The sequence below is a fragment of the Podarcis gaigeae genome, assembly GCF_964106915.1.
Source record: "Podarcis gaigeae genome assembly, chromosome: 14".
NCBI classification, from domain to species: domain Eukaryota; kingdom Metazoa; phylum Chordata; class Lepidosauria; order Squamata; family Lacertidae; genus Podarcis; species Podarcis gaigeae.
In genome coordinates, this window is record NC_139690.1 from 36,936,441 (window position 1) to 36,949,075 (window position 12,635).

Below are 12,635 nucleotides of genomic sequence, written 5' to 3' on the forward strand. Positions count from 1 at the left end.
CATCAACTTGGGGAGAGGGACAGACTAGGAACTGGCTCCTAAGAACTAAGGCCACAGTCACTCTTTATATGTAAGGACTTTGACATTGTTTAAACAATTATGGCTTCCCCCAAATAATTCTAGTTTGTTAAGATGGTGAGAATTGTTAGGAGACCCCTTCCACCCCCTCAGAGCTCCAATTTCCAGAGTGGTTTAACAATCAATCCCTCTTCTCTCTGAGAATTGTAGCTCTGTGAAGGGGAATAGGGTGTCAGGGAACTGCCATCAGTGCCGGAGGGAGAGAGCAAAAGCCAGAGGGATTCCAGAGAGCGTCCAGGGATCGGGAGAAGCAGCCCATCTTCTGGGGAAGAGAATCAGCGTAGCACCAGTGGAGAAGGGGGGCAGATGGGGGAAGCGGTGAGGCGGTCGCATGACTCCTTGCCTGGGACCAGCGGGGAGAGTAGGGGTCCTCCGTTGCCCACGCCCTCCTTGCGCAGAAGGCTTTCGCACAGAGAGAGTAGGAGGAGACTGGGCGTCAAAGAGCTTCTTTGCTGGAAGAAGTTTAGAAACGCCCACTGACGGATTATGCCAGCGATTGAGTCAGCCATGGGTGAGTGGCTGTCTGGACAGAAAAGGCTCACTTTGGCAACCCAGCCAGGTGTTTGCACCCAGCTGGAGAGATAAGCACCGGCTTACGCACAAGCAACCCCTAGAACCATTACATAGGGTGTCCTAACAGTTCTCGGAATGCTTAACAAACTACAGCTCCCAGAATTATTTGGGGGAAGCCATGCCAGTTTAAATTGGTGTCATAGTGCTTAAAATGTGTGGTGTGAATGTGACCTAAGTCCCATGAAATGCTCACTTTAGTGTTAAGGTTGTTCTAGAATACTTGCATTTCTGTATATGGCACTCCCAGTCTCTTCTAATTCGATCAAAAAATTTTCTAAGTTGTCGGACAGATAAGCAGAATTAGAATTTTCAATGCATGTGAAAATCTAAAGCTTTTGTTGGAAGGATATGTTGGGGAAAGCATATGTTGTATCTGGATGATTTGCTCTGGGGAAAAAAACATTTAGATAAGTGTATGCTGAGGAACCCCTTCATGGATCACTGCCTTGCTGTGGCGAAGGGGCTTGAATAACTCAGAGAAGCTATGAGCTATGCCGTGCAGGGCCACCCAAGATGGACAGGTCATAGTGGAGAGTTTTGACCAAACATGATCCACCTGGAGCAGGAACCGGCAAGCCACTCCAGTATCCCTGCCAAGAAAACTCCATGGACAAAGACAAAAGGCATATAAAAGTTATGACACTGGAAGATGAGCCCCTCAGGTCGGAAGGCATCCAACATGCTACTGAGGAAGAGCGGAGGACAAGTACAAGTAGATTCAGAGCTGATGAAGTGGCTGGGCCAAAGCCGAAAGGATGCTCAGTTGCAGATATGCCTGGAAGCGAAAGGAAAGTCCAATGCTGTAAAGAAAAATATTGCATAGGAACCTGGAATGTAAGAACCATGAACCTTGGTAAGTTGGATGTGGTCAAAAGTGAGATGGCAAGAATAAATATTGACATCCTGGGCATCAGAGAACTAAAATGGATGGGAATGGGCGAATTCAGTTTGGATGACCATCATATCTACTACTGTGGGCAAGAATCCCATAAAAGAAATGGAGTGGCCCTCATAGTCAACAAAAGAGTGGCAAAAGCTGTATTGGGATGCAATCTCAAAAATGATAGAATGATCTCGATACGAATCCAAGAGAGACCTTTTAACATCACAGTAATCCAAGTTTATGCACCAACCACTGGTATTGAAGAAACTGAAATTGACCAGTTCTATGAAGACTTACAACACCTTATAGAATTGACACCAAAGAAGGATGTTCTTCTCATTATAGGGGATTGGAATGCTAAAGTAGGGAGTCAAGAGATAAAAGGAACAACTGGCAAGTTTGGCCTTGGAGTTCAAAATGAAGCAGGGCAAAGGCTAATAGAGTTCTGCCAAGAGAACAAGCTGGTCATCACAAACACTCTTTTCCAACAACACAAGAGACGACTCTACACATGGACATCACCAGATGGGCAGCATCGAAATCAGATTGATTATATTCTCTGCAGCCAAAGATGGAGAAGCTCTATACAGTCAGCAAAAACAAGACCTGGAGCTGACTGTGGCTCAGGTCATCAGCTTCTTATAGCAAAATTCAAGCTTAAACTGAAGAAAGTAGGAAAAACCACTGGGCCAGTAAGATACAATCTAAGTCAAATCCCTTATGAATACACAGTGGAAGTGAGGAACAGGTTTAAGGATTTAGATTTGGTGGACAGAGTGCCTGAAGAACTATGGATGGAGGCTCGCAACATTATACAGGAGGCAGCAACTAAAACCATCCCAATGAAAAGGAAATGCAAGAAAGCAAAGTGGCTGTCCAACGAGGCCTTACAAATAGCAGGGGAGAGAAGGCAAGCAAAATGCGAGGGAGATAGTGAAAGATACAGGAAATTGAATGCTGATTTCCAAAAAATAGCAAGGAGAGATAAGAAGGCCTTCTTAAACAAGCAATGCAAAGAAATAGAGGAAAACAACAGAATGGGAAGAACCAGAGATCTGTTCAAGAAAACTGGAGATATGAAAGGAACATTTCGTACAAAGATTACCATAATAAAAGACAAAAGTGGAAAGGACCTAACAGAAGCAAAAGACATCAAAAAAAGGTGGCAAGAATACACAGAGGAATTATACCAGAAAGATAAGGATGGCTCGTACACCCCAGGTAATGTGGTTACTGACCTTGAGCCAGACATCCTGGAGAGTGAAGTCAAATGGGCCTTAGAAAGCACTGCAAATAACAAGGCCAGTGGAAGTGATGGCATTCCAGCTGAACTATTTAAAATTTTAAAATATGATGCTGTTAAGGTGCTACACTCAATATGCCAGCAAGTTTGGAAAACTCAGCAGTGGCCAGAGGATTGGAGAAGATCAGTCTACATCCCAATCCCAAAGAAGGGCAGTGACAAAGAATGCTCCAACTACCGCACAATTTCACTCATTTCACATGCTAGCAAGGTTATGCTTAAAATTCTACAAGGAAGGCTCAAGCAGTATGTGGACCGAGAACTCCCAGAAGTGCAAGCTGGATTTAGAAGAGGCAGAGGAACCAGAGACCAAATTGCAAACATGTGCTGGATTATGGAGAAAGCTAGAGAGTTCCAGAAAGACATCTACTTCTGCTTCATTGACTATGCAAAAGCCTTTGACTGTGTCGACCACAGCAAACTATGGCAAGTTCTTAAAGAAATGGGAGTGCCTGATCACCTCATCTGTCTCCTGAGAAATCTCTATGTGGGACAAGAAGCTACAGTTAGAAGTGGATATGGAACAACTGATTGGTTCAAAATTGGGAAAGGAGTACGGCAAGGCTGTATATTGTCTCCCTGCTTATTTAACTTATATGCAGAATTCATCATGCGAAAGGCTGGGCTGGATGAATCCCAAGCCGGAATTAAGATCGCCGGAAGAAATATGCAGATGACACAACCTTGATGGCAGAAAGTGAGGAGGAATTAAATAACCTTTTAATGAGGGTGAAAGAGGAGAGCGCAAAATATGGTCTGAAGCTCAACATCAAAAAAAACGAAGATCATGGCCACTGGGCCCATCACCTCCTGGCAAATAGAAGGGGAAGAAATGGAGGCAGTGAGAGATTTTACTTTCTTGAGCTCCATGATCACTGCAGATGGTGGCAGCAGTCACAAAATTAAAAGACGCCTGCTCCTTGGGAGAAAGGCAATGGTAAACCTAGACAGCATCTTAAAAAGCAGAGACATCACCTTGCCAACAAAGGTCCGTATAATTAAAGCCATGGTTTTCCCAGTAGTGATGTATGGAAGTGAGAGCTGGACCATAAAGAAGGCTGATCGCTGAAGAATTGATGCTTTTGAATTATGGTGCTGGAGGAGACTCTTGAGAGTCCCATGGACTGCAAGAAGATCAAACACATCCATTCTTAAGGAAATTAGCCCTGAGTGCTCACTGGAAGGACAGATCGTGAAGCTGAGGCTCCAATACTTTGGCCACCTCATGAGAAGAGAAGACTCCCTGGAAAAGACCCTGATGTTGGGAAAGATGGAGGGCACAAGGCGAAGGGGACGACAGAGGACGAGATGGTTGGACTGTGTCCTCGAAGCTACAAACATGAGTCTGACCAAACTGCGGGAGGCAGTGGAAGACAGAAGTGCCTGGCATGCTCTGGTCCATGGGGTCACGAAGAGTCGGACATGACTAAATGACTAAACAACAACAACAAACATGCTGAGGAAAAGCCGGGGTGTCCATGCCACCACACACATACACAGACACACACACCAAGGACCCCACCCCCTCAAAAAAAATCAGCCTGAAGTAACTGTGCTATTATGTCTGTTATATTTTTTAGTTTTGGTAAAATAGATTGTAAATTGCCTTGAATGCATTGGCAGAAAGGCAGTGTATAAATAAGAAAACTGTATTTTAATTTATTTTAACGTTAAAAGCCAATAAAATAGCCAATAAAATAGGTTAAGGGGTCAACCAAATGTATCCTGGGAGAATTTACTATATAAACATGCAGGGTTAAATTAAACTAAGACATACTCAGAGCAGATCCATTGAAATCATGTCCGTTGATTTCAAGGGTCTGCTCTGAGTATTACTTAGATATTGGGTGGTGAGCCCGTCACCCTCCAGATGTCATCAGACCCCAACACCCATCAGCCCTAGCTAGCATGGCCAATGGTCAAGGATCATGGGAATTGTAGTCCAGCAACATCTGGAGGGCCACAGGTCCCCCCTGACTTAAATGGATTTAATCCATAATCTCTATTTCATATATTTGTTGTCTTCCCTTATCAGCTGATAAATTCTTAGTATTTTTCTGATTTTGACAATGTGTATTGTAACAGCAAGGCCTGTTTATTACAATTCCTTGAGTATAGTATTCTCAATATTGGGTCTAACTGCAAGAATAACTCTGACATATAACCATTTTGTAACAAAATGCTATGTGCAATAGAATCTCCATTATACAGAATAGAATAATTAAGTATTCCTTCTCTGACTGTCCTCTATAGGATGTTGTATGTGTTTCAGTCACTTGGTATAAATTAATTAAAGTAATCCAGACATGACCCAGAAATGCTGCTTACAAATATTTTTTAAATAAAAATAATAGTTATTCTGTGTTCCTCAGTACATTGTTGATTCTGGAACTCAAATTCCAACTTTATAAACATGCGAGTGACAGATAATGACTTACAAAGTACATCATTCAGTAATTAATGAAATATATGAGCAAATTCTTTTTTAGCTTTACTTTTTTAACTTTGCTACTGATTTCAGAAGGGACCCACATCATCTGGCAGAATATTGAATCTTCGTGGTATGTTGTTCAGTCTCTCTCTACCTGCCGTTTATCGGGGGAAATGGTGTTGCCGGGGGTGTGTGGTAAGAGCAGTGATCTTCAGAAAAATGCCTAACAAGGCCAAAAGTCTGAACTACAATTATTCTTTTTCTAAAGTTCAGTGCATTATGTCCAGCCCAGTCGTTCCTGGCTCACATTTGCATGAACTCTAGCATACACAATGGAAGCAGCATACGTTGTGCATTCCGGGGAGATGGGGAATGGAGCTAAATCATTAGGACTCTTTGGAGTTGCCAGTTATTCAGTTGGTTCCAGGTTTCTTGCTATAGCAGCTAACAGGCTCACTATCCTTTCTCATTGCTTCTTATGTTTCTTGAGAAACAGGGTCTTGACAACTGACTATACATTCTTCAACAGAATAGACATGTTAATTGAGAAAATGTACCAAGTGGAAAATTTACACCAACAGGCACTGTTTTCTACTTCTCTTATCTTTATTTGGCTGCTCTGTGCTATCCATATATGAGAGTTCTACATAATTTTTATTTCTATAATTTAATTTATATTCCCTAGTGCATACCACTCTTCTTTCAGCCAAGTTGTTGCATTCTGTAACCCACATCATCCTGCATTTCATCCAGTATCAACCATCTTGGACCCCTATGATCCAAGGCCTTGTTGATGACACTGCCGTTGGGGCTGCCTGGTTAGGGTTGATCTGTCACATGGTCTTTTTAGTTGCAGTTCCCTGTTTGTGGACTGCCCTCTTTAGTGAGATGTGTCTGCCTTCCTCAGTACTGATTTTCAGAAGAAATGTAAAATCATTCTCATGATTTTCAGAAGAAATGTAAAATCATTCTCATTTTGGGAGGAAGAGTGGGGTATATAAATCTTCTTCTTCTTCTTCTTCTTCTTCTTCTTCACAACAGTAATTTATGTTTACAACAACAGCAGTGATTTATGTTTCAAACAATGACAACAGTGATTTATGTTTCAAAGCAAGAATAAGTTTCATTATTGTGTTTCTCAAGCATTGTACAAAATCCTGGGCCAAAGTACAGAGCCAAAGTCTTTTCCTACCTTAGTGTTAATGTTCCAAGTTGTGTCTCCTAGGTTAGATCTACTCATGCAGCGCAGTGATTCTATGGTGGTGCAGTCTTGAGCTGGTAGAATGAACTATACTGCTTCAGTCTGCATGTAGGGAAATTCCTCTTCCCATATGTATATACAATTTGTGTGTTTAATACACTGTAAAAGTTGTTTGAGTGTTAAAACAACAACCACCTCAAAGCAGTTTTCAAAAAGAATAAAACAATGAAAGTGTTGGTATAAGCTGTTAAAAACAAGTTTTTAAAGCATTCAGAAACAATAAAAATGAGCAATAAGCTAAAAAGCTAAAAAGCTGATTACAACACATGTCAGCTTTCAACTACTGTATTTTACTTGCTTTGTTTACCCATGTCCTGAGATAACCACCAGAGGCGCTTCTCTGTGTTCTCCTGCGGGCAGAAATAAGGTGGGTAGTCACAAGAGAAATAACCTTAGCAATATGGACAAATAGGGCAGCAAAAAGATGGCAAAAAGTCTGGTGCTCAGGTACCTTCTGGCAGAGTCTAGGTGGTAAACAGTGGTCCAGCAATACAGCTCCCACTTGTGTGCAAGTGACTCATGTGCGGCCACATATACCAGTACATGCAGCTCCAGGAAATAATTAAATAATTTAGTTCATACCAGGAAAGCGCAGGGAGCTTTGTTTAGGCTGCTCAACCTCCCCGCCTAACAGCTGGTGCATGCTGTAGCACAGAAGCAGCAGCTGCTTTTCCATACATCCTCCAGCCTCCAGCCAACCCCAGAGCTTCAGTTTTAGATGTGGATATTTTTAGATACAGTATTTTGGTCTGGACTGGAGGGAGAGTGGCAGAAAGGGCATTTAAAAGGTGTTAAGAAGGTGCTCCCCGCTTACACGATTTTCACTTATGTGCGTGGGGCACCGGAACGTAACCCCTGCGTAAGTGGGGAGCCGCCTGTAATTCAGGAAATGCTAGTATTCTACTTCTTTCCTATTTTTTTAGCATTCAGTGTTGTCAAAGGTGTTATATTTTTCAGCCTAGCACCATGGGCCATAGCTTGATGTTCACTGCTATTTTCCAATTATCAGCGAGAGAAACCTTTGTAAAAGGTTGTCTTTATAGAGCTGTTTGGTTAGCTTTCTGTTAAATGGGTAGATACAAACATATTTCCTCAACAATGAGAAAACGGAGCTGGCAACAACACAATAGTAGCTTACAGACAGTCCCACGACATTCCTCTATTTCTCTGAAATGTGCAAACCTTTAAACATTCCAGAGTGTTCTAGACAGCAGTGGGTACAACTCATCTGATCTCAGATAAAATAAAATAAAAAGAACAGGAATACTCATATTCACACCACAAATTTCTGTCTTGTTTGTTTTTCAAAGCTGTCCACATTTTAAAAGCCAATTTAACTGCAACATGATGTTTGGGTCGCTTTTTTCTGGTGTCAGAATGACAATCTGCCATTTTTTCCTACAACTATATAAAATATTACATATGTTGATTAAAAAACCTCTAATATATTTTTGTTTGCAAAATTTTGTTCCAAAACCATCAGAAATTATGATGATTATTTTTGCACTACAAAACTAGCCAGAACTTTGGGGCTGGCTTCAGGCTGAACTGATTTTTGTTTTTTAAGTGTAGCTTGCTTTGGAAGCCAATTTCCTATCCTTTCTTGCATTTAACTATTGGAACACTTGCTTTGCATGTTTAAGGTCACAAGTTTCAATTCTCAGCACTTAAGGAACCAAAAGATGAGACATGAGGAAGACCTCTCTGCCTAAGTTCTTGTAAAGCTGCCATTGTGTCAGAGCAGACACAATTAACAAGACCCTGATTTAGTAGAAGACATCATATTTTCACATATCAAAGTCGAATTTCCCCCTTGGTTAAAACCAGTTTGCCAGCAAGTCTCAAGAACTGCTCCAATACCTTTGTTAGGTTCCCCATGAAGGTAACCCACAGCAACCTACCCCCCCTTGGCTCTGCTTTAGAATTCTGTGCCTGCGCTTAAAAATAGACCATATCCATGGGGCTGTTAATTGTAACTCTCTGTTAAAAGAGTAATTTTGCTGATAGGTAGGGCTGGACCTTGGGACTGAAGTCCACAGCTCCTCGAATGACTAGCTAGAGAGTGGCAGAAAATATGTGCAGGGGCAAAAATGCCCAGTATCAGTGCCTAGCTAATGGGTCTGATGCTGGTCATCACTGTATTCTTTATTCCTTATTGTCCAGGCATATACACCGTTACAGATGCTGAGCTCATTTTATTTATATTATTATTTTTTTAAAAAACATTTTCTACGTAAAAACGGTGCTTATTTCAAAATACAGTAAATGTGTTTACCATCAGGGCAGAGCCCATTCAAAGTGATTTTAAATGAGTTTAAGGGAATTTAAAATGTGAAAAAGTAAAAACCAGGACACCCCAAAAATGCCCCTCAAAGTGATTTTTCATTTGACTTGCCTAAGATCCAGGACAAAGTGCCGCCTTTTGGAAATTCCCCCTGGATATCAATTGCACCTTTGAAATCCCGATAATATCTGGGAAAATCTGGATGTATTTCAGCCCTATTTGTTCCTTTAAAAATTGGGATTAGCAAGCATTTTTGTCCCTTTGCATGAGGAATATAGAAGCAGTTGTAAAACATAGTATTGGGATGGTGGAGAAGAGAAATACATGCCCATAAGTCCAGTAAGTTCACAGTTTAAAATTACCTGGCTACACCAGGTGCAGTACCTGTGTGTATTCTTGCAACATCTAACTCCTGCTGTTTCTGGAACGCTGAAGGGGTGTCTGCATTGCAGTGTACTCTAGTTATACATTATGAAGTTTTGATTCACATTGTCCACAGTGAATTTTCCATATATCTTCAAATATATTTCCCATCTCTAATCCAGGGACACGGGTGGCGCTGTGGTCTAAACCACTGAGCCTCTTGGGCTTGCCAATCAGAAGGTCGGCAGTTTGAATCCATGAGCTCCTGTTGCTCTCTTCAGGCTCCAGCCAGTTTATCAGTTCAAAAGCATACTAGTGCAAGTGGATAAATAGGTACCATTGCGGCGGGAAAGTAAATGCGTTTCCATGCACTTTGCTTTCGTCACACTGTTCTGTTTCGCCAGAAGTAGTTCAGAAGTGATTTAGTTATGCTGGCCACATAACCCGGAAACCTGTCTGTGGACAAACACTTGCTCCATCCCTGAAAAGCGAGATGAGTGCCGCACCCCATAGTTGCCTTTGACTGGATTTAACTATCCAGGGGTCCTTTACCTTTACATTTTTAGCCCATCTCAAATTAGGGTTGGTGCTGATATTTGCTAAAATTGAAATAGAACCATGAAGCTTAAACAACGTTCTCTTCCAAAATGCACTCTTTCAAGTTCACCCTATATGCAGAACAATCCTCCCTGCTACACACAGATAATGCAGCAGAATTTTTGGCTCAAAACCTGATTGATCCAGCATCTTGTACATTTATCCTCAGTATTCTCTGCACTAGACCAATTTCTGCCATTCTTTTTGTGAAAATGAAATTTATGTTTCTGGTGGAGGATCTGCAGAAGAAGCTGATGCTACTGCTATTTTACACTTACTGTTTTTGCTGCTTCCTGTTTCTCTAAGGAGCTTTCAGGATGGGCCCATCACATTGGCTATGCATGTTGGCAGAAAACTTAGTATGCTCAGTATTGGTAATGGACGGTGACTTCTCCATCACTCTCAGTCACAGTTTCATCAGAGTTTCTTTCAAATGCCAAGTATTTAAAGTGAAGGTAGTATATTGGTCAAGATTGTCATCTGGGAGTGATCAAATATAATCTCAGCTGTAAATTCTCTAAGTGTTATTACTTAGACAAGTCACTGTCTACCAAGTCCTATGCACATAACATAACTGTGTCTAAAGAGCATCCACATGGGAGAGAGGAGAAAACATACTAATGCTGTAGTTGGGTCCTGCATTGCATTATGAGAATTAGATAACTTCCAAGTCCCCTTCCAACCCTCTGATTCTGTGTTATAGATTCCTAAAACCACTGATTTACAGGTTAATAGCATAGTGCATGCATTGGTGTAGATACAGTTTAATCTCAATTTGTCATGCTATTTGGCAAGCATTACAATGCAATGAATAGAGACATGTGCAAGCAGATCTGAAGGCGGGAAAGTGCAGTCTGAGCTCAACATAAATTGTAAGGATCAGACTTGTTTGATGTAAGTATGCACTAGTGCCACAGGTGCACAGTAGAAATAAAAGCACATGGCTTGCGGGCCTATCCACCGTGAGCCTGCAAGCATCCAAGGGAGGGGGACCGACCCATGGAGTCTAGCAATAGAGATTCAAAGAGGCCAAAGCACTGTAGGGTAAAACACATGTGCCAAATAGTTTTGGAAAGAGTTAACAAGTATGGGTGTTTCTATACATAAAACCTCTGAGCCAAAGTAAGTGAGCTAGAATGCTTGATCTTAGAGGAAAGCATAGATATAGTGGGTGGAACGGAAGCTTGAGGGAATGGAGAAAACCAGTGGGAGACAGTTCTCTCTGGATACGTGCTCTATAGGAAGGACAGAGAAGGTTATAAGAGAAGTGTTATGGCTCCATACATCAAAGAGGAAATAGAGCTCAACAAATTAGAAATCCCAAATGGGGCAGAATTACTTTGTCTTGTGTCTACAGAGTAATTTAGTACTGGCGACTTACTATCTCCCCTCCCTGATCAAAACACCCATGGTGCTATCGAGATTGAAAATGGGTGATATTGACATGAACAATGAAATCAAGGTGGCATCCAAAGAAAGAAGTGTGGTAGTAATGGGTGATTTCAATTGTCCTCATATAGACAAGGTCAATGCATCCAGTTCGAACAAACAGGTAATGTTTCTAGATACACCATGTCTCACTGAAGCAGAACCAACATGGCTTCTACAAGGGCCATCTCACTAAGAGTTCTTTGAGTGTCAACAAGCATATAAATAGAGGTGATCACAGTCAACACTTGTACCCAGACTTTCAAAAACCTGGAAATACCCCACCCCCCACCCCCAGGCAGAGCATTTCCTACCGGCAGTGGCAGCCATGGAGAGGCAATGGGATCAGAAGCCAGGATGGCTTTTGTAATTCCAGGACTTGTTCTTGGAAAATCAGGACACTTGGAGGGTATATAATACAGACACCCCACTTACACATGATTGACTCTCGCATGGCCACGTATATACACGGTGCCGGGAAATAAATAGATATATTCAAAACAGGAAATTACAGGAGATTGTTGGAGAGTCCTCGTGACTCATAAGGAGAACCTTCCAGGAGCCCAAAGAGTGGGTGGAGGTAATCCCAAAGAGACCGGAGGTAGAGCAGGGCTTTGTTTAGGCTGCTCAGCCTCTCCGCCTAACAGCTGATGCGTGTGGTAGCACAGCAGCAGCAGCAGCAGCCACTTTTCCGCGCATGCTCCAGCCAGCCCATGAACTTCAATTCTAGTTGTGAATATTTGTAGATACAGTATTTTTGGTCTGGATTGGAGAGAGAGTGGGAGAAAGAGAGCAGCAGAGAGGGTGTTTAAAAGGTGTTTAGAAAGTGTTCCTCCCTTACACGATTTTTGCTTATGAGCGGGGGAGGGGGGGCAGAATGTAACCCACACATGGGTGGGTGGAAAGACACTTAAAATCGTATGTAGTTTATTACCTCAGTTTTCTACCAACTTTTCCTACTTGTAAAATGGGTCAATGATTAGTAACTAGTCTTCATAGCTAGGGAAATGTTAAGAAACTGAATAGCTTCAAGTTATCTCTAGTGATAATGAGTTATAGCCTGTTACCCAGTAATCTGGTCCACATATGGTCCACCAAGTCTCTTTAGTTGGCCCATGTTGCCCTCTCTGTGTCTCCCTCCCAACACATGTCCCCTCCCCTGATTGTTTCTCACAGTTGCACAAAATATAGAAGCTGAGACTAGGGCACTGGTGTGCAGGACCTGCAAATGAGTGAGACAGTTTACACTCCCAGTACATCACATCAGGGAATGGGATTGATTTAGTTGATAATTTAAGCAAAACTGGATTGTAGCTTCATTTGAAGGATATTGAAATTGTTTGAGAAGTTAAGATGTAGCTGCTTTTACCTTACAGACCCATCCTGAAATGATGAAGTATGGGTTGCTGTTGACTCTACAACTCCCTGCTGCCT

General features: G+C 41.9%; 1 protein-coding gene across 12 annotated transcripts in view; it reads left to right on the plus strand.

Annotated features, from left to right (window-relative positions):
* LOC310831043 (ankyrin repeat and fibronectin type-III domain-containing protein 1-like) overlaps positions 1–12,635 on the plus strand; it is a 350,791-nt gene that overhangs the window by 248,499 nt on the left and 89,657 nt on the right. The window lies entirely within an intron of this gene.